Source organism: Falco rusticolus, chromosome 11 (assembly GCF_015220075.1).
Source record: "Falco rusticolus isolate bFalRus1 chromosome 11, bFalRus1.pri, whole genome shotgun sequence".
In the NCBI taxonomy this organism is placed as follows: domain Eukaryota; kingdom Metazoa; phylum Chordata; class Aves; order Falconiformes; family Falconidae; genus Falco; species Falco rusticolus.
Window position 1 is genome coordinate 6,517,992 of NC_051197.1, and position 24,176 is coordinate 6,542,167.

Genomic DNA, 24,176 nt, shown 5'->3' on the forward strand with positions numbered 1-24,176 from the left:
ACTAGGTAACCTGGTGAAATGTACCACAACCATTCCCTGAAGAAGAAGAGGTGGAAACATGCTGAACAGATTAGAAGGCTTGTCTGACAGTGAGTCCTTGCTGAATGGTATTATCACAAAGTGAATACAGCTTTTAAATGTGGAACACATGGCTGCTGTCTTGGTGCTGTGCAGGCTGACATTTGAACAGCATCACCATAGCAAAGGCTACATTATGTTTTTTTAAAATAAATAAGTAAATAAATAATATGTAGAAAATCAAAAGGAGAAATCAAAAGGATTTCCAGAGATTTGTAGCACATTGTCTTCATAAGACTTAAAATAGGCATGAATTTCCTTTCAGTGGGGAGAGAATGAAAGATAGACTTCAGACTTGGCACTGTTGAACTACATGGGCCACGTTACATGTTCTAAGAGACCCAGTTTTTTAAGTTGCCTCTTTTTCATGCCTTTTAACACACAATGCTTTTCACTCTGTCCATATTGCGATAAGCTCTAAGGCCATGGTGAACAACCGGTGTGTTAACGTCCTTACCCAAGTAATGAACCACCTTCTCTGTACCTTGGCTGCAGGATTGATGTATACGGCCTGGCCCCTCTGTGCTCAGCAAGCCGATCCCGTGAGGCTCATAGCTTCTGTTGAATGTTCTCCACTCCCATGGACTCTGATAGGAAGTTGAGGCTTTTGGCACTTTCTGTCAGACTAGCGGAGTTCATGAAGCATCATGTCCAATAAGCATATTGATTTACGTTGGTGTTTGTTGCCCAGCTCCCTGCTCAGTGGTGAGTGCTGTCTCCGCTGCCACAGGTGCGATAAGAGTGGATCAAGGCATGTGGAGGAAAAACAGTTTGGAAAAAATAATTTTAAAAATAGTCTTACATAACAGCTCTGGATTCAGGGCCTTAACAACTTCATAAAAGCTTGTTGCTGGTGTTGTAAAACTCTAATACACAAGTTCGTTCCACATAAGAACACGGCTGTAAGTTTTTTAGCTCCAGATGCCAAAGAGTGAGCCCAGTCTGTTTAAAACGTGTTAAGCTGCAATATGCTACGTAAGTTAATACCAGCTTTCTACTTTTTACCTTTTCTGCTTGGGGCTGTGCCAGTGCCAGTCACTTACATACCCCTTTACCTTGATTCGCTGTAGGAGATGAGGCTGCCAAGCCAGATATTTACCTTGGGAACACACATTCTTATCCTGCAACGTTTCATCAGCCACAGCTAAAGAAAAGATTTATGGACTTTGTAACACTAAGATTATTTAAGTCACTTGTTAGCCAAAAATAATGTAAAGACATACAGTGCTTGTTTCAAAAAAAGTTTGTAATTAGGAGCCCATACTTTGCTCTGATTTACAATATAAGCTTGGTATCCAATTAGCAATAATAGTGTTCTTTTAACTAAAACACATATCCTTCCAAAATTATGCAGACTTTCCAATTACTGTGCTATGATGAAATTATAGCTAGAGACTCATAAAGTTGTGCATAGTTTATAAATGCAATATATTCTTAACTACCTTGCCGTACAGTATATACTAGCAGGGCTCATATGTTCTCTGTGTTATGGAGGCTTGTTAAAAAGCACGTATAAGATTATTGAAAAAGTATGTCAAATAATATTTATGTACTTACTACCACTGTGATAGGCTGTTACTATTCGTTCTGATTAATACCTCTGGTCACATACAGGATGATCGTGTGACTCAAGCTCTAAAATTCAAAAGACGGTTTAGAAACTGCTCTTCAAAGCATTGGAAATTTAAACCCTTGAGGGTTACTGTTTGATTTCTTTTTTACCTCGTCATTATGATATCCGCTTTATTTTGCATAAAATGAGAAAAGATTTTGCTCATTTTTAGAAGCAAATTTGTATAAAAATTAATTGCAGTGCCTCACCAGCTCATATCCAGCATCTTCCTCTTACTTTTCTCGTAGCCAAAGACAGAGCTGCAGCCATTTTTGCTGGTGTGGGAGCTCACTGATAATCAGAAGTGATTAAATGTTGTTGTATAGTTGAAATCACCACTAAGAGAAAGGCTTCCAAAGTGCAGAATAACCTTTAGTTGCTGCCTGACCAGTGGGAGAGGTCAAAGGGGAACTGCTTTCTCTGCTCATAGCAATTCCCTTCCAGCCCTGGCATTCTGGCACTTTTGCAGAGGGTTATTGATGAGAAAACCATGTCTTCTACAGGAATGGGTGAATGACTAAAGCCTGTTCAACAGTGTGAAAGTGTTGGTAACATTTAACGAGATGACTAAGCAGACTGCTTCAGGGCTTTTGCAATTTATTTATTATTCTTATTTATTACTCAGAGTTTGCTGAGGACTGTTAGTCCCAGAAGGAAACTCCCATTCAGCTTGCAGAATAATGCTGGGGAGAATGGCATGGATAAGGAGAATTAACGGGAGAGTGTGTGCATTGTATTGTCTGCGAGAAGTATGACCTCTGTGTGTGTTAGCTTGTATTATTAGACTAATTCAGGTTGGCTATTACTGTTCATTAAAAATTATTTCAATTTTGCCAAAACCTTGTGAGCTCTTTGAGGTGAGAGTGGACAAGGAGAGGATTCAGGGGGGATGACTCAAGCCGTTGTCATCCTCAGTCATCCTGTGACCTGTCCTATCTCACCCTCCTCTTCCCCAGCCCCTTAGCAGGGCCTGGTGTGGGACATGCTCTGTGTCACATCTTGGGGAAGAGGCATTTAGCCATGGGGGATGGAAAAGAAAAAACAGATTGTTAGGTGGTGACAGCGCCTAGCCCTTTATGGTACCTTCCCTACCCACAAAGAAAGAAGGAAGAACCAGCTGCCCTGTTACCACCATAGTGAAAGCCCCTGCCTTGGGGCAGCTACATGGCTTTAGAATGTAACATGTAATAAGAGATTAGAATAAAAAAGAAAAACTTGAGTAGCATATGAATCTCCTAAAAGCTTGCTGTTTCTTTAAGTCTGTCCTTATTTTTACAGTTCTTCTAACCTAATAAATGAGGCATCTTCTTTAGTGTGAGTCATTTAGGGGGACAGTTTGGGTTCTTCAAGTTTTGAGGCTATTTTAATTTCTCAGGCTATTCATTGTCTGCATTTGCTTTGTTTCATTTGGTTTGGTTTTCCTTCAAGCTCTCAGTTCTATATAATATAAAAGTACTCAGAGCTGTATAAATTATGGCCCAAGATGCCTCAGGGGACTTGGTAGTGAGTTCCAGCACTGTGTCTGCATACAGTGTCTCAGCTGCTCCGATTTACTGGTCCAAGTGGAAGGAGGCTGAGAATCATTACAGCTTCAGGAGAGCTTGACGGCTGATGGCAATCGGTGCATTCAGTCAATAAATCTGACCTCTGTAGACAGGGATTCATGCTGCCAGACTGCTTGGCACACCCACTTGAGGTGTAGGTCTGATGGACATGGAAAACTTGATTGCAGCATTTCAGGGTAACCTTAAGAATGGTCCATTTTTTTGGCTCTGTTCCAAAGGCTTGCCTTGGCCCTGGGGCAGCTGCCTCCAGAACCATCCTTTGAAATTCTGGAATTGGCAGCCAAAGTCTCAGTTGTTCCCAGTGCCACCCACTGCTCAGCCCCCTCCCTGACCACCCTGGAATTTGTCTCTGACTCTCTCTGCAGGTTTGGCTCTACCGAGAAAAGGGACTAAATTGAGAAGTACATGCTTGGGCCATGTCTGCTCTACTGTCAGCTGGCCTCATCTTGCCCGTTTAAGTTCTCCGATATACTAGAATCAGAGCAGTGTAAGCAGGATGGCAGAGAGGCAGAATATTCAATACCAGGGGAGCAGTCAGGACAGTGCAAAGGCAGATTTAGGGTAGGTGGGGTGCACAACAATGGATGTCCAACAGCTGTGGAAAACAATAACAAATGGATAAAAGAGAAATTTATGGGAAGATGGTGTGTGCAAACTGAGGCATCAGAACTGCACTGGTTCCCATTCAACTATCTGTTGAAAACCTCAACAAAACAAGACAGCCTCTCACTTCAAAGGGCTTATGTCAGCTGAGGAGCCATGCTCTGTGGCCTGTATCTGGAGAAACTGCAAAGACTTAGGAGACATGCTAGCAGCTGGTAATGTGTCTGTAGCTAACAGTATGGAAGCACTTTTATATTCGTGTGTTGCAAATATTTACACATTAAGTCATGGCAATTAGGAATAATTGGAGTGGAATGTACCTTGTATTCACAGAGCCAGGAACTAGGCTCATGTCATAAACGCGGAGTTCATTTCTGTTCAAATTTGACAGGGTGGGACGCAGAGCCTTTGGTGGCTTCCCAGGGCTGTGCCCAGTGCTGACACAGTCCTGTGTTACAGGTGGCGGTGGGAATCTGTGTTGGGGGTTTAAAGCATGATTGCAGGTTTGGGTCTTGAGCTATGCAGTGTGACCCCTCTCCAAGGCTATTGAATGGCTGTTTAATTTTTACATCTTACCAAATAATTCATGGAATAATATCAAGTATTCCCTACCAGCTACCCAGGAGCAAGATTTGTCTTCTCACAGCAATACATAGTAAGAAGCCTTTCCACCAATACTATTCCTTCCAGCTTTCACAGAAGAACTGTTACAAATCAAAGTCAGTCTTTGTTAAGAATAGAAGTGTCTCTTTGGGAAGTGGAGGGCATTTCTCTACTGGCTAGCAAAGGGCCCGGAGAATTACAGTGACTAGTTCTAGATGAGCTTTGAAAGTGAGATTGTGAGTGGCCACGAGTAAGGCACTTAAGCTGTTCTGTTGTGGGAAACATATCCTCGATACCTATTTGGTATGTTTTGAAATTGGATTGCAACATGAGTAGGAGATGCCACCTAATGCAAATCCAATTTGTAGAAGCTATTGACATCTCTAGCAGCCAGGAGTAATGATGGGATTCTTTTACTTTGCCTGTAGCACAGCTGTATTGTTATTTCATAGTGTTGTGAGGGATCATTATTTATAATTGCTCCTAAATGTGGTGATTAAAAATGACAGAGCACATAAACTACTTTTTAATACTTTGTATTTTTACCAAGCTATTTATTAATTATGTAACTTCTCAACTTATTACTTCACCTTAATTGGTGTCTGGCAGTGTGTTAATCATTCTGCCACACCACTTTAGTGCTGTCTTCAATTGCCATTGGCTTTCTACCATGTTTGCTATTAGCATGTGCTTGATGATCTCTTTGATTTTGGGGCCCAAGAGGACGGGATGTTGTTGAGTAGGTTAACACGATGTGTTTTGTGGACTCTCAGCATTTGTGGGAAGCTCTGTGCCAGTACAGCAATTGTGAAGATCACCAGACAGGGTGAGAAGAAGTAGAGACATGTCATATCCTCATCTGCAGCAGAACTGACTCAGCAGCAGTGCGAATACTAAACTAGATTAGCCTAACCCATGTGCGTGGAAGCTCAGTATTACCTTGCTCACTGGAGGAATGATGGCCTGGGGCTGTGCAGCTGTGCCTAAAGGGTGACATTTAACAACAGGATAATCAAAATCAACTGTGCCTTAATACTGTAAAGTACTTTCCTGGCTTGAGGAACATATTGCCAGCTCCTCTTAATATTAGGTGTGTTTTGAAGTTGGACAGTGATGTGAGCAGGCTGTGCAGTTTTAAAGTGAATCCAGTCTTTAGAGATACTTTAAATCTCCAGCTACCATGAAATATGTTGTCACTCCAATTACAGTTGCAAGTACCTCTCTCTTATTTGTTTCCTGTAATACCAGACAGACTAGGTAAATATATATCTTTTTTAATGAAGCACAATATAGTTTTTAAATGGTTTATATCAAGTTGTTTCCAGTTTCTTATAAACTCCTGATTTCTAAATATCCTGTTATTTGTTCCATATGTTTCACTGAAGTCATTGTTACCAGTACAGCAGAAAATACATAAATAATCTGGTAATTTAACATAAGTTTGTGATTTTTCTTAAGTTACTGTCAATCAAATATCGTTAGTATAAACTGAAATCAAAGCAGAGCCAAAATCTGTAATTAAATCATGGAGGATGTACTGAGACAATGAGAAAATAAGGAGTGCTCTCGTAGGCTGTGCTGTGTACAACTGTCATTGTGTTTGTTAGCACAGAGACCACAGAAGTCCTGAAGGAGGTAGTTTTTCATGACAGTGACTATGCTTTTGTCAAACAGGTTTTAAAGTACAGTCATGACGGTTGGTATTAATCCATTAATTGTATTTAGTTTTCACTTAAGCTAAATATACCATGCTATATGAGGGAATAAAACCAGCTCATTGTGGTGACATAATAGGACAAGTAAAAAATGGTTGTGGAAGATGCTCCCAACTTGCTGTTGAAGCTGATGAGAATAGGGTGATGTTGTAGAAAGTTTCCCTTCTGTGAAAAAGGAGGTCACAGATTGGAGCTGGCAAAAGAGCCAAGTTATGCTTCATGAAAAAATTTAGCATTTCCTGACCAAAAAATGTCCTGATTGCCCAATGCAAAATACAGCTTTTTTCGCTTTGTCTCCCCTCAGTCCCTTTTCAGTAATGAAAAAAGGAAAAGGAGAAGGAGCAGATCATAAGAAGAGAAATATGGAAGAGGAAAATGGGAAGGAAAACCAGCACAGAATATTTAAAAGTTTGTGGGAATCTTTTAGAAAAATCTAAAACACATGAACATTTTCAGATACAGGAAAATGTCATTTAAAATTAAAGATGGAAAAAGAAAAAGCAGACCGCTCCAGGTCCTAAAAAATTCACTTCTCACAACAAATGCAAGATATTATTGAGGAGAATTATTTATGTGGCCAGTGTGACTTTTTTTCCCATTAGATAGTTTTTTTGTAGACTTTGATGGTGTCCAGGTTAATAGTGCATAGCTTTGTCTAACGTATTTTCCACCTATCTTTGTGTCAATACATCAACTAACAAACCACATGGTACTTCTGAATCTGATCAGCAGGTCCAGCTGCCTTTAAACCTGCACATTTTCTCCTCGTTAACCCGTGTTGTTGCCCTTGTATCCATCTTTGATTTTGATCAGTTTAGAGGTGTGTTTTCAGACCTGCTGTGTAAGTAGAGATGATGAAGTCTTGCATTACTTTCAGTCTGTGGCTGGGAACCCAAGTTTCCCATTCCCAGTTTTCAGGGAAAATTTGTGACGACAAGGTTCTACATTCAACTCAGGTGAAAATCCTATTGGGCAAATTTAGTGTATTCCCATTATAGCTTTTATGTTGGCAACTTCATGAAACAGCCAATTTAACTACACAATGAACACCCATCTGTTATTTGGTTGCTCACTTGTTACGCTTTTCTTCTTTCTGGAATGCTCTTTCTCTTCTGAATTTCCACTTTTGTTTATATACCCTTGCTCTGAAAATGCTAGTCCAAAATTAGCCCTATAGGCAGTCAGTGATGCATGAAATAGAAGCACATTTACTCTGCCAAGGTAGAAAGCGAGAGGCCAACAGTAGGCTTTAGCTTCACAGGGTAAACCACAAATCTGAGAGGGAGATGTTCCCTAAGGATAAGCCACAGAAGTCAGTGTAGAGCAGGGTGCGTAACAGGACAGGTAACGCTTTGTGTTTCAGTGCCAAGAGCAGTGTGCAGCAACGGAGATGGAAGATACAGCCGTTTCAGAGGTGACTGCTGATTTCAGTCACCCTGGGAAGCCATATCGATGTTGAAGAGGAGGAAGGGATGAAGCTAGACTTTGCCAGGCAAGAACAAGCAGCATGTTAGGGCTGCTGCAGTGATGGCTCTTCCAGTGTTTCTGCTGTAAGCTCCATTTTTCAGGGGTTTATAACTTGCTCATAAAAATTTACTGCAAGCTATAATTTGGCACACAGGGTTCCAGCCTGAGAGCATACTGCTTTTCTTATTTAAGCTACATTTGGTTTATTGATGGGCCTGTTTTCAGATTGCAAGAGAGTGACGAGTGAAATAGAAATCTAATTGTTTCAGAAAGTTGTTTTTTTTCATTTTTTAATACTCTCTAGCCCCAAAACAGCTTTAAACATCTACTGGTGCCTTTGAGTATTACAAAGAATTAAAACTAGTTAAGAAATCAGTGTTTAAATAGTGGCTACTGTGCATATTGTGTAATTATACTTCCAGCGTATAGCATCTTTCAGCCTGAATAATCCCAGTGCAGCTTTCCAGCTTTCTGGGTACAGAAACACAGCTGAAACAGGTATCAAGCAGGATAAAGTGAAGCAGCTAATGCAGAGCTATGCAGCAGGACTGATTGTAATTTGGACCAGGCCATTCAATGTAATGCATCTGCTCTTGCAAAAGACACCAGAGATCTTGTGGATCAGATTTTCAGGTACAGCCTTTCTCATGCGGAGAATACAGGCAGGAATGAAAGCAATTCTGCAGCTGCAGTTTAAGCCATCACTGTATTAAAGCTTCTGACCTGAAAGCTCAGTCATGGATACAGTTTATTGACTGTTCAGAGCTAGTGCTATGGTTGAGGAATTCAGCCTTTGCAGATCGTGATCATGGTGTGGCGTATCTGTGAACACTGGGAGGCTAATTCTGATCAGTTAGCCAGACCCTGTCCACCTGCCAACATCCTGCCCCTTCCCTGTCACCCTTCTGCCCACCGGCTGACAGCCCTTGCACAGTTCTTAACCCAGCTTTTTAAATACCATAGAAGAAATGCTGGAATTGCAAAGCAAAGCACTTGGAAATTGAAAAAATCTTGTGCAAGATCTATCCTACTCTCCTACTCTCCTATGCATGCGTAATTCTGTGGGATGGAATTACATGCACTGAGCTTTTGAATTCTAGTTTTATGGTGAAAGTATCACAGAAAATACCTGTACTTATTTTGTGCAAACCAGTACACATTTTTTAACCAGCTTTACTTAATCCTATTAAGTAAAAATATGCTAAATATGTGTCCATGTTTGAGAACTTGAGCCTGAGCAGGTTGATGTTGCACATACAGAAGAACATTTTCCTGCCATGTCTGAGCACATCATTTGGATCTAAGCAAGCAAAAGTGTTTTGGGCTGGTTAATTTGTTCTTCGGTATCTAAGTATATGTGAAGCAGTATCTTTCTTGAAAAATACCCTTCTGAAAATGTATTTGGAACACTGTGTTAATGTCTTGCATCCATACTGTGGTAATGTGAAAGGAGGGGAGATTGGCACTTTATGAATTCAACTGCTGGGGACGTCCTACGTGTTTCACTGGACCTGTTGAAAAGCAGGTTGTATCTTTTCCTGTCATAATGGAGATACTAGGCTCAGGCTCACTAGGTAAATCCTATTTCAGACTTGAATTCTTTGTGTGGAATATCACCAAACCGAAGCACTGTAGCAAGGTGTCAGATCTAACTCTTCCTCCTTGGACCCAGAAAAATAAATTTTACAATCTCAAAAGGTGCTTTTACTATGACAGGGTATTTGTACTGTCATGAAACTGTACTTCTTGTACCTCCCACCCTGACTGATCTCACCCTTTTGAGATTTGTCTTGGCTAATTCAGGGCTTCTATTGCACCATTGGGGATACAACTTTGAACACTCTTTTAAAGAAAAAGTTTGGCTGTACAGGTACATACCAAAAAGACCAAGCAAAGGAATTTTTAGACTGTGTGTGGTCACAGTACTTCAGCAGAGCAAGTGGACCAATTACTCTACTGCCATATCTGTTTCTCTTGGCAGAACACTGACAGTCTTCTGGCATCCCATTGCAACTGTCCTTCACTGTGATCAGACCTCATTCTGCAGATTGTGTATGTGTGTGTAGGGATTTGCCATGCTAATTTGCATAGCTAACATTAGAGAGGCTCTTCTTGAAAGGTAATAAATTACAGGTGGTGTAGTCTTCACAGATGTATTTGGGATTGATCAGCATATTTGCCATTTCTTCCGCTCAGGAACTGCTACTACAGAGAGATTGCATGGACTGAACCACTAGCACTGGTGTGCTGGAGAGAGGATGAAAGTTGGTTACAACTCGCGCCATGGGAAGGATTTTGAGGCAGCACAGCTACTGGGGTGAAGCAGACATGGCACAGGCAAATCAGCACAGTTCACTTGGGTTTGCCTGTCCTACTGAGGAGTATCTGCTCTTGCTTCTCTGACTGCTCTCATGAAAAATCAGAAATGTTCTCCAGACCACACCACGCTTTGCACTATTTCCGTGCTCTCTCCCAGCTCTGTAGTCTCTTTGGGGGAAGTTGCTTGAGGAGGGAAGGTCAAGCAGCACTGGAGAGGCAGAGAAAAGCAGAGCAGACAGACAGAATGGGCATTGTGTGGCTGGGGCTGTCGTTGCCGAGGGGTTGAGGGAGTGTAGAGGGATAGTGAATGAGTGATGAGAAATGATTGTTTTAAAATCAAAGAAATCAAGTGGCACACAATTCTGGTAACACAGAGTTGAGATTGCCCAGTGGCTAAACTTGCACCTTTGAGATTTAAGACATGAGGAATTCTGGCACTGATTATGCCTAGTTCGCTATTCTAAGATAACACAGGAGAGGACAGGGATGTATAGAAGTTACTTAGCATTATTGATCTCTGTCTAGCTACAGGAGAGACTTAACTGAAGATTTACATGCGAGTCTCAGCTGTTTAACACCTCCCCCCATTATTTTATTATCAAACAGAGCAGAACTAGAGACTTGCCAGTCCGAAGCTTAGTTAACCTGGAGCTAAAGTTACCTACTCACAACTTACCCGTTCTCTTCTGGAATATCCAGAATATTCAGGTAAGCACAAGCATCTGGAAACCATGGAACAAAGAGTTAATGTAAGCCAGACTGAGAAAATACATGGTTCACACAGACTCCAGTGCAGCCTCAGCTGTCCCGCAGGAGCTGGCAAAAGCCACTGGGCATTGTCTGCCTGCCTTCTCACTGCCTTCAGCACCCTAAGAATAGATGACAAACTGAGAAGGGCCATTCCCACAGTCAAGGGAGGATGTTTGAAGTTACCTTTGCCAGCCTCTCATCTCCTCCCCTCCCAGCGCAGCAGTGGAAAGAAGGCGACAGCTGCAGGTGTTCACAGGGTTTGCCTCATTTCAGTGTGGAGCTGCATGAGCAGGGATACCCTGGCCTCTTCTTACCTAGGATGGTCAGCATGGGGGCAACGTGTGGATGTTAACCTGCATATCAACCAGCTGCTTAAAAGAGCCCCGTTGGTATAGGCACAGTGTTTGAGAAATTATGGTAAGGTGACAGGGTTCGTTTTCACATCAAACCTTAGCCTTTGTGTATATGACAAGTATAGGTGACTTTTGTTTGTTGCAGCTCATCTTGTTGCAGCAAACCTTACATTTGCTGTATCAGAAAAGCACACATTCTGCACGGGTGCTGAGTGGGACTTCCAGTGTTGTGGGCCATTGCATAGAGAGGGCAGAGACAGGATGGCTTTGCTGAGCACTTTTTTTCTGGTTTTCCGAGTGTGAATTATGACCCTCTTTACATTGTTTTTTCCTCTCAGCTTTTGGAAATTTGGCTTTGCTCTTTAGGTGATACTGAGGAAGAGAGCACTAAAAGGTTCTGTCAGCAAATACTAGGGGCACACAGAATGCTGTTTGTCTGCAGAGATTTAAGTCAGGATAATCAGATGCTCTCTCCCCCTCTGTTACTGTGTGGAATGACAAGCATTATCGAGACATATTCTTTAAAAATGTAGCAGACATTTCCCATTGCACCTACTAGAGGATATGATGCCTAATGTCTGTGTACCTGTGAAAATGTAAGCTCTTGAAAATGCGTGGAAATTCTGACAGTAATAACCACTTATATTTGTATAGAGTCTTATTTCAACAATTCTAAGATTGCTTCACCAAGGCATAGGTCAGGCTGCTCGTCTGTGGAACACTGTTTGCAGGGCATGGAGACTTCTGGCAGTTCAGGGTAGGAAGAGAGAGATCGTACAGAGCTAGGCAAGGATAAGAGCAGTACACTGGGCTGCAGTTTTACTGTATGAATGATATTTACTTAAGAGGTTGGGAAGTGATTCTCTATGCTTTTGATTAGCGCCCTGCAACCTTGGCGGGGCTAGTCCATTGCTACTTCAAATATAGCTTCACAGTGCATGGGGTTTCAGCAGCAAACGTTGTTTAAAAAGTTCTCCCCTGGCTGTTCATTCATGCACCAGCGTTTAATTGTTCCTGTCCGCTCTTTCCATTATTTGTGTTTATGGGATCCACAGTTTGAACTGAACAGATCCTGATGAAAATTAATATTCTTAGTTTTCCACTCTGATAAAATCACTAGTCTGGTTCACAGCATGGCTCTGCAAACACTTGTCTTGGCCAAACTGAAGGCAAGTAAAACAAAGTAGGAATGAGCAAAAAAGGGTAGAAACCAGTGGCAAGAATTCCTTAAGTCAATGTTGGTACAAAGTGCCTACAGAGTTCAGATGAGATGACACATGATGAACACACCTACAGTGGGTTTTGGTCATACTTCCTATATGTGACAAATATAGTTGCCTTTTGTTGATTGCAGCTCATTCAAGTTTCATTTGCTCTAACAGAGAACTACCCATTCAGCACAAGTGCTGAGCATGACTTCCAGTGTTATGGGACATCACAGGGAGTGCAAAGATAGGATGGCTTTGCTGTGTACCGAATGAAGTAAGAACAGCATTATTTGTTAAAATGCAATATTCTGTACCTAATGCTCTATAAAGTTTCTCCCTCTAGAAGTGAAATGGAAAGAGGTCTTTATTTAGTGCATCTTCGTGTTCCTTTAATTGTGATGGTTAAAATAAATTAGTGTATGCCACTAAATCTAGTGATTATAGAACAATGTTGGGGTGCAGCTACATATTTTGATGCTATCTCAAGTAACCAGCCTGATGTTCAGTATTTAATTAAAAGCAGAAAACCTGATACAACTAAAAGACAGGAATCTGAAGCCCTAGGAGTGGTGGCCAGCCTGGTACTTCTAACAGACTAACTGATAAATCGCTTTACAGCTGCATCTGGGACCAGTCTTTATATGTCCTTTATCTCTTTAATTCCTTTTGCATAGAACAAAACAATTTGGAAATGAAAAACACTGGCTTATTGTATTCATCTAAGGACATGCTAATTGAAAATGATTGCTTCATACTGGGCTGGATTCAAAAATATGTACATATCTCTCTCTCTCTCTTTTACACATAAATCCATTAAATACTTGTATTGAAATAGGAATTACTGGGTCAGAGGGAAGTGAGATAAGTAAACCAGATACAGGCACTTAAGAGGTATTCGTACAGTGGGCCAAATTCCTATGGCAGCTCCCAGATCCTTTGGCATGGCTGTGATTGCCAGAATCTACATTTTCATTAAAAGCAAAACAAAACAAAGGTTTGAGCTTTTAGACCCACAAAGATAATTTGGAAAACAAGAACAAGAAAATACAGTTTTTTAAAAAAGAAAATCTTTCTTAAGCACACTTAAATCTACTAAAAAAGAAGTGTGGTGTGGTTTTAGGTTAATCTGGAAGAGGATTTGATGGAAGAATTGCTTGTGCTCTCTTCAACCAGTTCAGTTTCTTTCTCAAATGAACTTGTGGTAGAGAAAAAGGGGACATGTAAAAAACCTTAATAAGGAGATCTTTAAAAAAATACTATTATTTTTAATAATTATAAAATCATTATCCAAACTTTGGACTAAAATCCAAATGGAGTTTGTTCGGGTTCTATTACATGAAAACCTTAGTAGAAAGACCTTCAGATTACTTAATGTTTAGGACTTTTTTGGGGGGGGAGGGGGCTTTGATACCAGGTGAAATGTGTACCATGTATGCTGCATGCTGATAGTGTCAATTCGAAGGATTAAAGTAAAATAAAAGACCAGTTAATATTATAAATGAACCAATGTACTACATCACAGAAAGTGTACGGCCCTTGTGTTATAAGAGCACACGCTTTTCCAGTTAGCAGCGCTCTGCGCACAAACAGGGTATAAAGTCCCATATGCAACAGTAGATCAAAGAAGAGCAGTAACTCTTATGTTTCAACTGAGAACTGTTTCTGACAGATCGCAGATGCGTAGCAATAAGCTCTGTCGTGGCTAAATTGCCAGTTACTGAACAGTGGCCAACCGCAAAAAGTGTGTCATAATTACTTTTCTTTAGAATTACGTGTTTTTATCATCACCATTATTACATTGACATTTGTATCCTAGATCACCTACCCAGCATTGGAAGGGCATGAAATTTGGCCAGCAGTATGTTGTGCCTAGGGTTTAGAATTGACTGTTTTTTTCCAACTTCTCAGCTGGCATCAAAGCACCAAAAAATAAAGTTTTGACATCCTGTGGTCCCTGCCTCCCAATCTCCTGTCCTCCCATAAATGTTAGCATGCATTTGGAGCTGGACTGTTGCATTTGGCATAAAAACTTTTTGGTTTTGTTTATTTGTTGTCACTTTAAGATATCAGATGAAGTGCCACTGGGTTTGCATCTGGGACAGCTGTGTCAACTTTTTGCTAATAGTCCAACCCTACAACTTAAGGGGAGAAAGGCAGGGCATCCCAGGTGGGGTGGTGGGAGCCGGGCTTTGTTGACATTGCGTGTGGACCCCAGTGGACTTTGCATTTTTACAGTGCTCTTCCTGTGCTGGGCTATTTGTCAGGGGGGTTACACACAAAAGAGAGCAGTCCTGTGAGTTAGCACTCAATTTGTTTTTGTCTCTCTGAAATGGGACAGCTGAGTAATTTGACTGTTTGAACAAGAAAGGAGTCACAAAACTTGTTTTGCTAAAAAGAAAAAAAAAAAGCGACTTTTCAGAACAACCTGCAAATGGATACAACAGTTACATGCTTTTGGTAAAAGCTAAATCATTTCTTCCTGCTATTAAACTTGACAGCACACTCACTCTGAACTGTTCCTTCTTCATCACTGTGAAGAAAGTTCTCTTGGTGAAATCAGACCAGCAGCTACAGCTGCCTGATGCTGCCATCAAGCTCTGTCTGCCTTTGAGGTCCGTGGGGTGAGCTGGCTTGCCTTGCAGCCGATTGCCAGGCCATTCTGAAACCAGTAATCCAGGTGGCGGGAAGTTGAACATGGTGGTTCTACACAAGGAGCAGTCTTTGGAGTAAGATGCTGCCATTTCCAGCCTCTGTTTTTTTAGAGTTGTCCTGTTTATGATGACTCTCCAGAAAGAGAGAAAGAGGTCAGCATTCTGTCTGTCAGCCCTGTCTGAGGCAGCATCACAGAATAGCTCTGAAACAGTCTTGGGGAGAACAGTTTTCTGTTTTCTTTTGCCCCCTGGAGTAGGTTTGTTGGGTTTCTTTTATTATTATTCTCTGGAGAAGTGAGGCTCTCAGCCAAAGAAATGTTTTTTTGACCGTGGTCAGTATTTTACATGTTGTGGGACCATACCATTTAGTGCCTCGTAGGATAGAAAGATGGGATCCCAACAGCCAGGGTGGTTCAAATTCATAGTGATCCTGGGAAGACAGCAGAGAGCAGGATAGCGTTATAGTAGGCTAGGTGGATAGCCTGTAATGCCCAAATGCATTGCATTTTTGTGGGTCAGTTTAAGAGGTCACAGCTGAGGTTGTGAGCAGCCCATCAGGTTGGCACAGTGTCTCCAAGGCAACTAGGGATAATACAAAATATTCCTCACAGATGCTGCTGTGGGAAAGCACCCTTTCAGCCGTGGCTACAGGAACATACTTTTTCCCTTTTGTTTTTCAGCCCTATGCCAAGTATGTTTTATACGCTGAGAAAAATGATTTTAATGCAAGGGGAAAGGACTTTAAGAAATGGTTGCAAGCTTAATTAAGGCTTGAACCCACTGATCTGATTCATTTGTCTTGCAGTGTGATGATTCAGCTGATTTGCAGGGAAGGCCAGCCTAGGGGAGAAGGTGATTTTACCCGGTGCTCATAGTCGTTCTCCTCAGCTGGCCAAATCTTTTCTGTGCCCTGATGAAGGGTCATTTCCTGGTGTCATTGATGTTTGCCAGAGTTTGGTAGGTGTGGCTTTTAAGGGTAAATGCACAAATGGGTCTGTAGTAATCTGCTGGCGTAATCCTTTGTGGCTGAATATGTCCTTCATGTCGTTGTTGTGCCAGGGTGTGCTTTAACTCGGAGAGCCTGCGGGCTGTATTCTTATGTTTAAGAGCTGTGATTTTGTCATGGTAAGCTTTGAGGGAAAATCCTGCATTAGTTATGGTAAAAAATGTCAATGGAGAACCAAACACAATAACAAAAAGTTGGGATATGTTTTGTACTGGCTGACATGGGGTATTTAGGTATATGGACTTGGTTGATCCTAAGCAGAACTAGGTTCACATGTCAACATCAGTAGCATCAGTAAACAGGATTCAGAGGCAGGAGGAGTATCCTGTACCCCTTTTATGATTTCTGTCATCCCGACCTTGGGCTCTAATTTAAAAATTGTTTCTGTTCATTGGGGACAGTCTGCAACACAGGTTGGCTCAGCATTTGTTCTGCTTCCCCTGTCTTGCTTTTCTGTGCTGCTCTGCTTTTCTTGGTGACCCCACAGTGAAAGCAAGTTAGTGATTGCAGGTGACTCTGTTGAGACCCAAGGGCTCTGTTTGCTTAGCTGAAATCATTAGATTTTATCTTCCCACACCCTGTCTTTGCCTGCCCTCCAAGCCAATCAGACTTTGCTCTTGCCCTCCCAGAGGTCATTGTTCTCTTCTTTGTCCTTCCAAGCCTTATTTTCTCCACCAAATTGAGTTCAAATTTTGTCCTGCCACCACCAGCTGTTTGACTGGGAGGTGCCACAGAATTCACAGTGGCATCTTGTTAGCCTGTTTGTCTGTTAGGCGTTTTAAGCCTTACCTCCTTAGGAGCTCTCCTAATTATATTGTTCTCTTGATGGTCCGTAAGGAGGAATGTGGTGGCAGTATATCCCAGCTGTCTTGGACAGCTCTCTGAGGATTTTGGGGCTCAGTCACTTTCTGGAATGCCTTTTTGCCTCAGTGTTAATGAGGAGGGTGTCAGTGACTGAGACCACTAGCTGTTTCTTGTCTGAAGTGGGTAAGAGGCGTCCTCCCAGAATGGCTGGTTAACATGAATTTGGGGAGTCTGTGATCTTTAAAATGTTAAAGCTGCCTCCAACCAACAGTGGGTAAGAAGCCCAACAGTACAGCAGGTACCTAGATTACAACAGGTGACAGTGGCCAGCAGCAAATGCTTTACAACAGGTATGAAAACTGGAATAAACAGGTGTGATCACATAGTACTCATTTAAGTGTTAGAATGGTGGTAGGCCTGGAAGCAGGAGGTTTAATATCCTTTCCATACTGTTTGAAGTTTGACAGGTCTGAATAGTCTTGCATTGGTCCAAGGGTTTTCTAAATGTCACTTTCTCTCCACACCAGTTCCCCACAGCAACAAACTCTGCAATCTTCTGTGTTTGGTGAATAAGTATTCCTTTTCCGCAGTTTTACATTTGCCATCTTTTAATTTCATTGCATGCCCTTTTGTTCTTCCTGTGCCAGACAGAAGATCTCATTACATTTTCTCTGAGACCTTTTTTTTTAGAGGCCATTCAAGAAGTTACCTTTTATCTCCTTAAAAACAGTAGTCCAGCTTTCTCAAAGTCAGTGTTTTCATCTACCCTGCTGCATTTAGCTAAAGAAGCCTCACAGAAGTTAACCCTGACCCTCAAGTGTATAGAGGCTCTTAGGTTGTCCCATAGTGAGTTCTGGGTAGCTCTTTTACTTGCCTGGCTTGGTGGAAAATGTTAGGAGATTGATGAGGTGAATTATTTGCTGTATCCAAGTACTGGCTCCTGGTGAGGATTAGGAAAAGGCATTCTAGTGGTAGTGAGCCATTCTGAACTTCAGAAGCCCATCACTCTGGCTAGGCTTTAACGGCAGATAAGCTGAGGTCACATAGCTGAAGTAGTTGTGAACACCTGTAGGCCCCCTGGCCTCGGCAAGGGATGGCATTTGTGCTATCTTGAACCCCAGTCCTCTGCGCTTCTGTAACAGACTGCCAGCCAGTAGCTCAAAACTCAGCTTTTAAGGCAGTCTTCTATAAAGATTTTCTACTGAAGGGGGCAAAATAGTTGCCGTGACAGTTCGAGTGAGTTTAACGCATGCATGCATGCATCAGTAGTTGTGAGTGTGGTCACACGTACGAGGGCTCTGTAACCTGTTATGTTTCTCGTTATTTGGAAGAAGCACGATCGTATGTGAAGTCCCTGTTTCAGGTTGTGCAGAAGGCTGATACTAGCAAGCAGTTTCAGAGATAAATTTCTCAGGCCAGGAATGTTTTGAAGACAGTCAGTGCAGAGAGAATGAACCTGTTGATGTCATATCATGTAATTGGTGAGGTTACATGAATATAAAAATCATGAAGACAGGAAAAACTAGAAGGCCCACCACTCGTGCCCTTTTTATTTTCCTTGCATGCATTTTTCCAACTGCACATTCACTTGCTTGCTCTTTATCTGCTCTGTAATTAGGGGCTAATTAAAAAGGCTCCAGTCTTCAAGATGAAATTTAGAGTTCTTATTTCATATGCTTATGTTTGGCAGTGAGAAAAGACACAGAAAGCTCACAAGGAGGAATGTGATTTATTTTTTTTTTCTCTACACAAAACATTGATCCAGGATTGTTTGGACAGAAAGAAGGGCTGCATCTCTCTATTCCCAGGGGCCCTGGCATTTCCAGGATTGCGACCAGTGGGAGATGAGTTGGAGTAAGAGGGATACACAAAATTTCCTTCCCGGTCCCAAGGGTAAAAAGTAAAAAAGAAAGGGGAGCAGTGCTAGGCAGAGGCTGTCTTTACATGGCCGCCTGCTTTCAAGGCAAGGCATACCCATTCCACCCCAAAGGATGGCTGTCAGCAGTCATCTCCCTGGGCCTGCGTCATGCCTCTGCGCTATATAGTGCCCATTCAGAAAGCTTGGCTCTGGCCTGCTCCACAGCTGGAAGCTTACTAGCCCAGCTGTGGTGGCCTGAGTCGGAATTAATGAACTGTTCTGAAAGGCAGAAGTGAGCTCATGCCACTCGTTGTTCAGCCTAGTGTAGATATGCCAGAAAGACCCCCTTGCCCGTTTGACTTCTCTTTGTAGAGCAGCATGGAAATTTGATGCATGTATCTTTTCTCTAGTCTCTGGCTACAGTTCTTTGTGCTCAGTCTGGAGAGAGTTTTACATCCAAAGAAGGGCTTTTGTGCTGAAAGCCTGTCTATCTTTTCAACTGTATTAGCTGATCTAATAAAAGGTACTATTTCTCCCAGCAAAACTTTCCTCACTGTCATTAAAATATGTGCTTGCATATGGAAAGCTGAGGTTGTTTTGGACAATCTTTTGGGGAGGGAGAAAAGGGCATGACTTTAAAAAAAATGATGGTAGCTTTTGGAAAAGTTCTAATCATTCATTAAATGCAACAGTTAATTCTTTTCAAAGAATGCATTGCGGTCACTGCGGAACTCCTCTCTTACACAGAAAAATAAACACTCTCATTTTTTTCTCCATTATGAGGTGACTGGAGAAGAGACACAAGAGGAAAGGTAGGGATTTAAAAAAACGTGCTATAGATTAATTCCAAGTTCTCAGGCTTTATTCACATAGAGTATCATTTGCAAAAGTAATGGAAGTGTTTATCAGAATTCTGTGTGAGTAAATAGTAGGCCAAACCGGGCTAAAATTTTGGAATAAGAAATCACCTGTGAGGTTCTGGTGTGAAGGTACTGGTAGAATTGGAATAAAACCAACAGAATCTTTTCAGTGTTTAATAATAGAGACATGGAAATAAAGTTCTCTCCAGAAGAATCACAAAGCAGTGTAGCCTTAGACCAATGAAAATTAGCTGTGCAGCTGTATGAAGAGCAAGATTGTGACTCCTCTTGCCTGTGGAGTGCACACTCAGTGCAAACATCTCAAGGTGCTTTAGAGAATTAAAACCCAATGAATTAAGGCTCAGTACAATCCAGAGAAACACAAATCTATATCCGCATTTTCTAGATGATTAATGAGTCACAAAGAGGACAAGTGTTTAAAGTCTTGCTGTAAGTTTGGAAATGCAGTATTGTATGTTCAGACTGGAGGCTGTACATTGCCTGTGCCCTTGAAATAACCTTGTTCATCTGCACCTGGAAGTTGTTCTCCATCCACAAAACCCAGTGGGGCTATTTAAAGCCAATTCACAGGTGTCTTGAAATTTTACATATAGAGGTGTGTGACTATTTGAAACATATGTGCAGGTGTTTACATTGCAAAGTGCAGGAGCAAGTCTGTGCACATCCAATTTAGGTTTCATGTTGAAAGACGGAGCTACCTTAAAGGACGGCCATGAACAGGTGGCAAGGTTGGCACATTCCCAACTATATCAGAAAGGAGATAAACCATGCTATAAAGAACTTACTTTTATGCTTTATAAAGTAAATGGTGGTTGCTTATTTGACGTTCTTTCTTTTTCAAACATCTAGGAGAATATTTCAAAGCATAAAGGTGCTGCATTAGCAAACTACCTGAAGATCATTATGTCTGGCTTTCTCTCCAGTGCTACGGTTAGTGATCTTCTGGTGGAAGGCCTAATTCTCCAGAGCACTGCTCCTAGCTCAGTGGCTTTATACTAGTGGCTGCTGAGTTCAGGATGCTCTGATAGTACCTCATGAGGCTCTTGGCGTTGCATAGTCCCTGCTCAGCAGGCATTTCGGTGGTGAGAAAGCACGAAGGACTCAACTGTGCACAGGAGATGAAGGGATTTGCTTAGAGTCACGCAATCGTAGAACTTAGTAAAACACCAGATCTCCCACAGCTGAGCACCAGGTCATATCCGTTGCATGGAACTGTATTTCCAGTTCCACACTTCCTAGACACCCAGCTGTTGTTGTTAACGCTATTGGGCTGCTGGCAGATCTGAAGTGATCCCTTAGGTAGATCTACAGGCAGACAGGAGCAGTAGGGGTGCTTGGCATGGTGCCAGTTGCAAGCGTGCCTCCTTGAATCAGGCATGAGTGGTTCAGAGATGTACTAGGGATGTGAATGGCTTCTGGCTGCAGAGTTTTTCAGAAATGTTATTGCTAGTAGCTGTTTTGTCTAGTTGGAGATAGACAGTTTTACAAGCCAGTAACTTCCGAAAGCTGTGTGAAGCAAAGCACAGGAATAAGAGATCTAAAAAGATGTCCAGGAAAAAAGTTAGTTCTCCCCTGAAATTTGTTGTCTTATCAGTTGCTGAGCCTGGCAACTTGAGGAAGCAGAAGCACTCCTTTCCTGCTTCAGAACCAGAGTGCGCAGACCAGGTATTCAGCTGTAGCAAGCCCAAAGCTGAAGGCAGCTGCCTTTCCCCACAAGTGACTCCAAGGACCCAGTTGTGGAGGAGAGTGATTATAGGGACTTACAGCCCTATACGCCTCCTTTATAGTGGTTAATCTCTCTAGGAAGCGAGAGAAAGAGCAGTACAAATACTTGATTGTCTTATGTGCCTGGAGTTTGCACGTGGAAGAGATAGGAGTGGGGACAGAAGCTTTCTTTGGGTTTGGAAATAGGTTTGTGATAGCCTACTGCACAGCATGTGTTCTGAAACAAATAGGGACAGGTCCCACCAGGAGCAGAGTCTTCCCTCCTTTGCTTCAGTAGGAGCTGGGAGAGTTCAGTTGGCCGTATCAGACCTCACGTGAACAGAGTAGCTTCAGCAGCAGCAGCCAGGAGGAGCTCAGGATATTTTAAGAGAGGCCTCACAAGGGCTTGAAGTCATCCAGCACCTTCAACACATCAACCCTGGATGCTCTCCAAAGCCAGAAAGTGCGGAGTCAGCATATGAATGTAAAAACGAAACGTATTCAGGCCCTGGGAGGTTTGGCTTGGGTGTGGTCTGAGTTCTGCGTATAGTTTTGGGTTGTTTCCTCTTGCTTTACCCAAGCCGCTTTGGCTCACGCTTGGCCTTGGACTCCTCATTCTGAAGATCCAGTGCAGGACTCGGGAGCACATTTCAAGATACAACTGTTCTTCCCAGTGTTGTTTGCATAGATCATATCTGGGAGTGTTAGGACTCCAACAACAATGATAGGAGGCATAAACAACTTTGAAAACAAAATAAACTCTTGCTATCAGAGTCACAAGGCGAGCTGTCCAACACAACATTGGTCTCTGATTTTATATTTAATTTTAGAAGCTGAAACTAAATGTTTTAATTTTATATTATTCTCAACATAATGCTAATTTGCTCCAGATGTCCACTCAGTGCTGAACGCTGCCATTTTGCATAGAAAGCATGTGCGTCAGTGATTTATTCCAAATAGCTTCTATTTTACTGCATTTCATTTTATTCTCAATGAAGTACTTAACAACATGTTTCTCTTTAAGAATCTTACTTAATCATATGGATATAATTTCTTCAATTTACGTTTTCAGTTCTTTAGTGTGGTGGCCACAGGGTGTTTCTTAACCTAGGAAGATTAAATGCACATGTTGAAAGCTGCTTATATTTGATTTTGGGGCACTTTCATTTCAAAGTCCTTCACGTAAGGTACAGAAGTGATTGTGGTTTCCTGCTAGGTTATGGGATGGAGGTATAACTCTCAGGAAAACCTTGCAGATACCTTCTAAATGTTGGATAATCATGCATGACAATAACATAATTTCATTTCTTTCAAAACTGTGGTCTACCCAGAGTGTTTAAGACTTTTTTTATTGGGGTTCAGGAGAAAAAGAGATTTAATTTTGTTGTCATTTCTGGGCTACAGTTCAACATTTCAATTTAAAACCTATTTCCGTTGAGTTCCATTTCCAGTTTTCCCTAAAAGTATTATCATAGAAAATGTCTTTTATTAAGTTATTTATTTATTTATTTAGCAGCATATTAAAAACTATGTGAGACAGCTCAATGTGGAACCTTTGTTATTTGAGCCTGGCTCATTCAGCCATTCCTGTACATGGGCTTCTATTGGTCAAGTATGTCAGGAATGTCCTTTGGCAGCATCCTTGGGAGCTACGTCATGTGTGTAAAACAGCCTGTATGAAGGAGTCAGCATGGATATGAGGCTGATCTGAATCTAGGAAACAAAGTCCAGGAAAGATTCTCACTCTTCTTTCATTTTAAAGCTGACCCTGCATGTGTAGTTTGTGGTGAGACAAACTGCTTCTGCAGTGGTTGTGCAGTCTAACACACCAGGTTCCTCGGATACCAAAACCTGCTCTTCTTCTCTTTTAGAAATAATTTCATCCATTTAATCACTTTTCCTCTTAGGCTTCTAGATGGCAACCTAGATAAGCAAAGAATCTAAATTTTGTGAGGTTGTGTCATTTGCAAGGCTGGTTATTCCCACCTGAAACACTGTTCATCTGTATTCATTTGCATTTTCTTGTTGCATTTTTTTTAATCTTGGCTTTTCATTTTTCGAACTAACCTTGCTGTTATTCTATATTGTATTAGTTTATTACAGTGAATTGTTGACACAGCTGGTAGGGAGCTAAGTGCTGTGGTTTCACACAATAAAATTTCAGACAATATGTGTAGCACTTCTTTTTCATACATATCATTTGAAAGCCATATGATTCACCAATATGTGTTATTGTTATCCACCCATGTGGGATACAATCTATTTTAAATTAGTGAAGTGACTTGCTAAACTCCCTGTAAACAATAAGACTGTGGGAAAACATTAAGTGCTATTGAGAAAAGAACATTGCTATACTGCCTTTTATGCAAAGGATCCCACAGTGCTATAGAGAACGAAGGGACCTGGCACTGCTGCCATGCGTTCTGCTCTTCAGCAGAGAGCTCATCTTCACAATAGACTTTAGAAGGCAACTTCGCCACTTAAAACTGGAGCAGGGTTTGGTGAAGATTGTAACTACCCACACTAGTTCAGTGTGCTAGGATGTAGTAAGTCACCATGAGTGAAAAGTAGCCATAGATTTGAGGTGTCCATTAGCGCGGTCTGGATTTAACCTCTCCTTTGGAGGCTTAGGCACAGAATCCAATATAATTGCTTCACAGGTTGGCGTGCATCAGCCAGTGCAACTGTTGAAGCGCGTGCAATTAGCACAAGGAAGTGTGAGGTAATAGGAGTGAGCTCAGCCTCTAACAGAAGGCCTTATGTTTTATTGGATTTACCAGAGAGAAGGAGATTAGGTATGGACCATAGCTGCGGCTGAGCTGAAGCATGGTAGTCATTTACAAAGTACAAAACCAGAACTGTGTTACCACACTCTAAACCGTGGCTCTTCCAACAATGCAGTGCCCAACCAAGCCTAGACACTGATTTGATTTTGGCAAAGCTGGAAAGCTGACTTCCTTTTAAAGAGGTGAGGTCTCGGAGCCATTTTCCTCAGAATA

The 24,176-nt window shown here is 41.8% G+C and overlaps 1 protein-coding gene across 2 annotated transcripts in view; it reads left to right on the plus strand.

The window, feature by feature from the left end:
- GLIS1 (GLIS family zinc finger 1) overlaps positions 1 to 24,176 on the plus strand; it is a 113,443-nt gene that overhangs the window by 34,923 nt on the left and 54,344 nt on the right. The gene's annotated exons all lie outside the window — the stretch shown is intronic.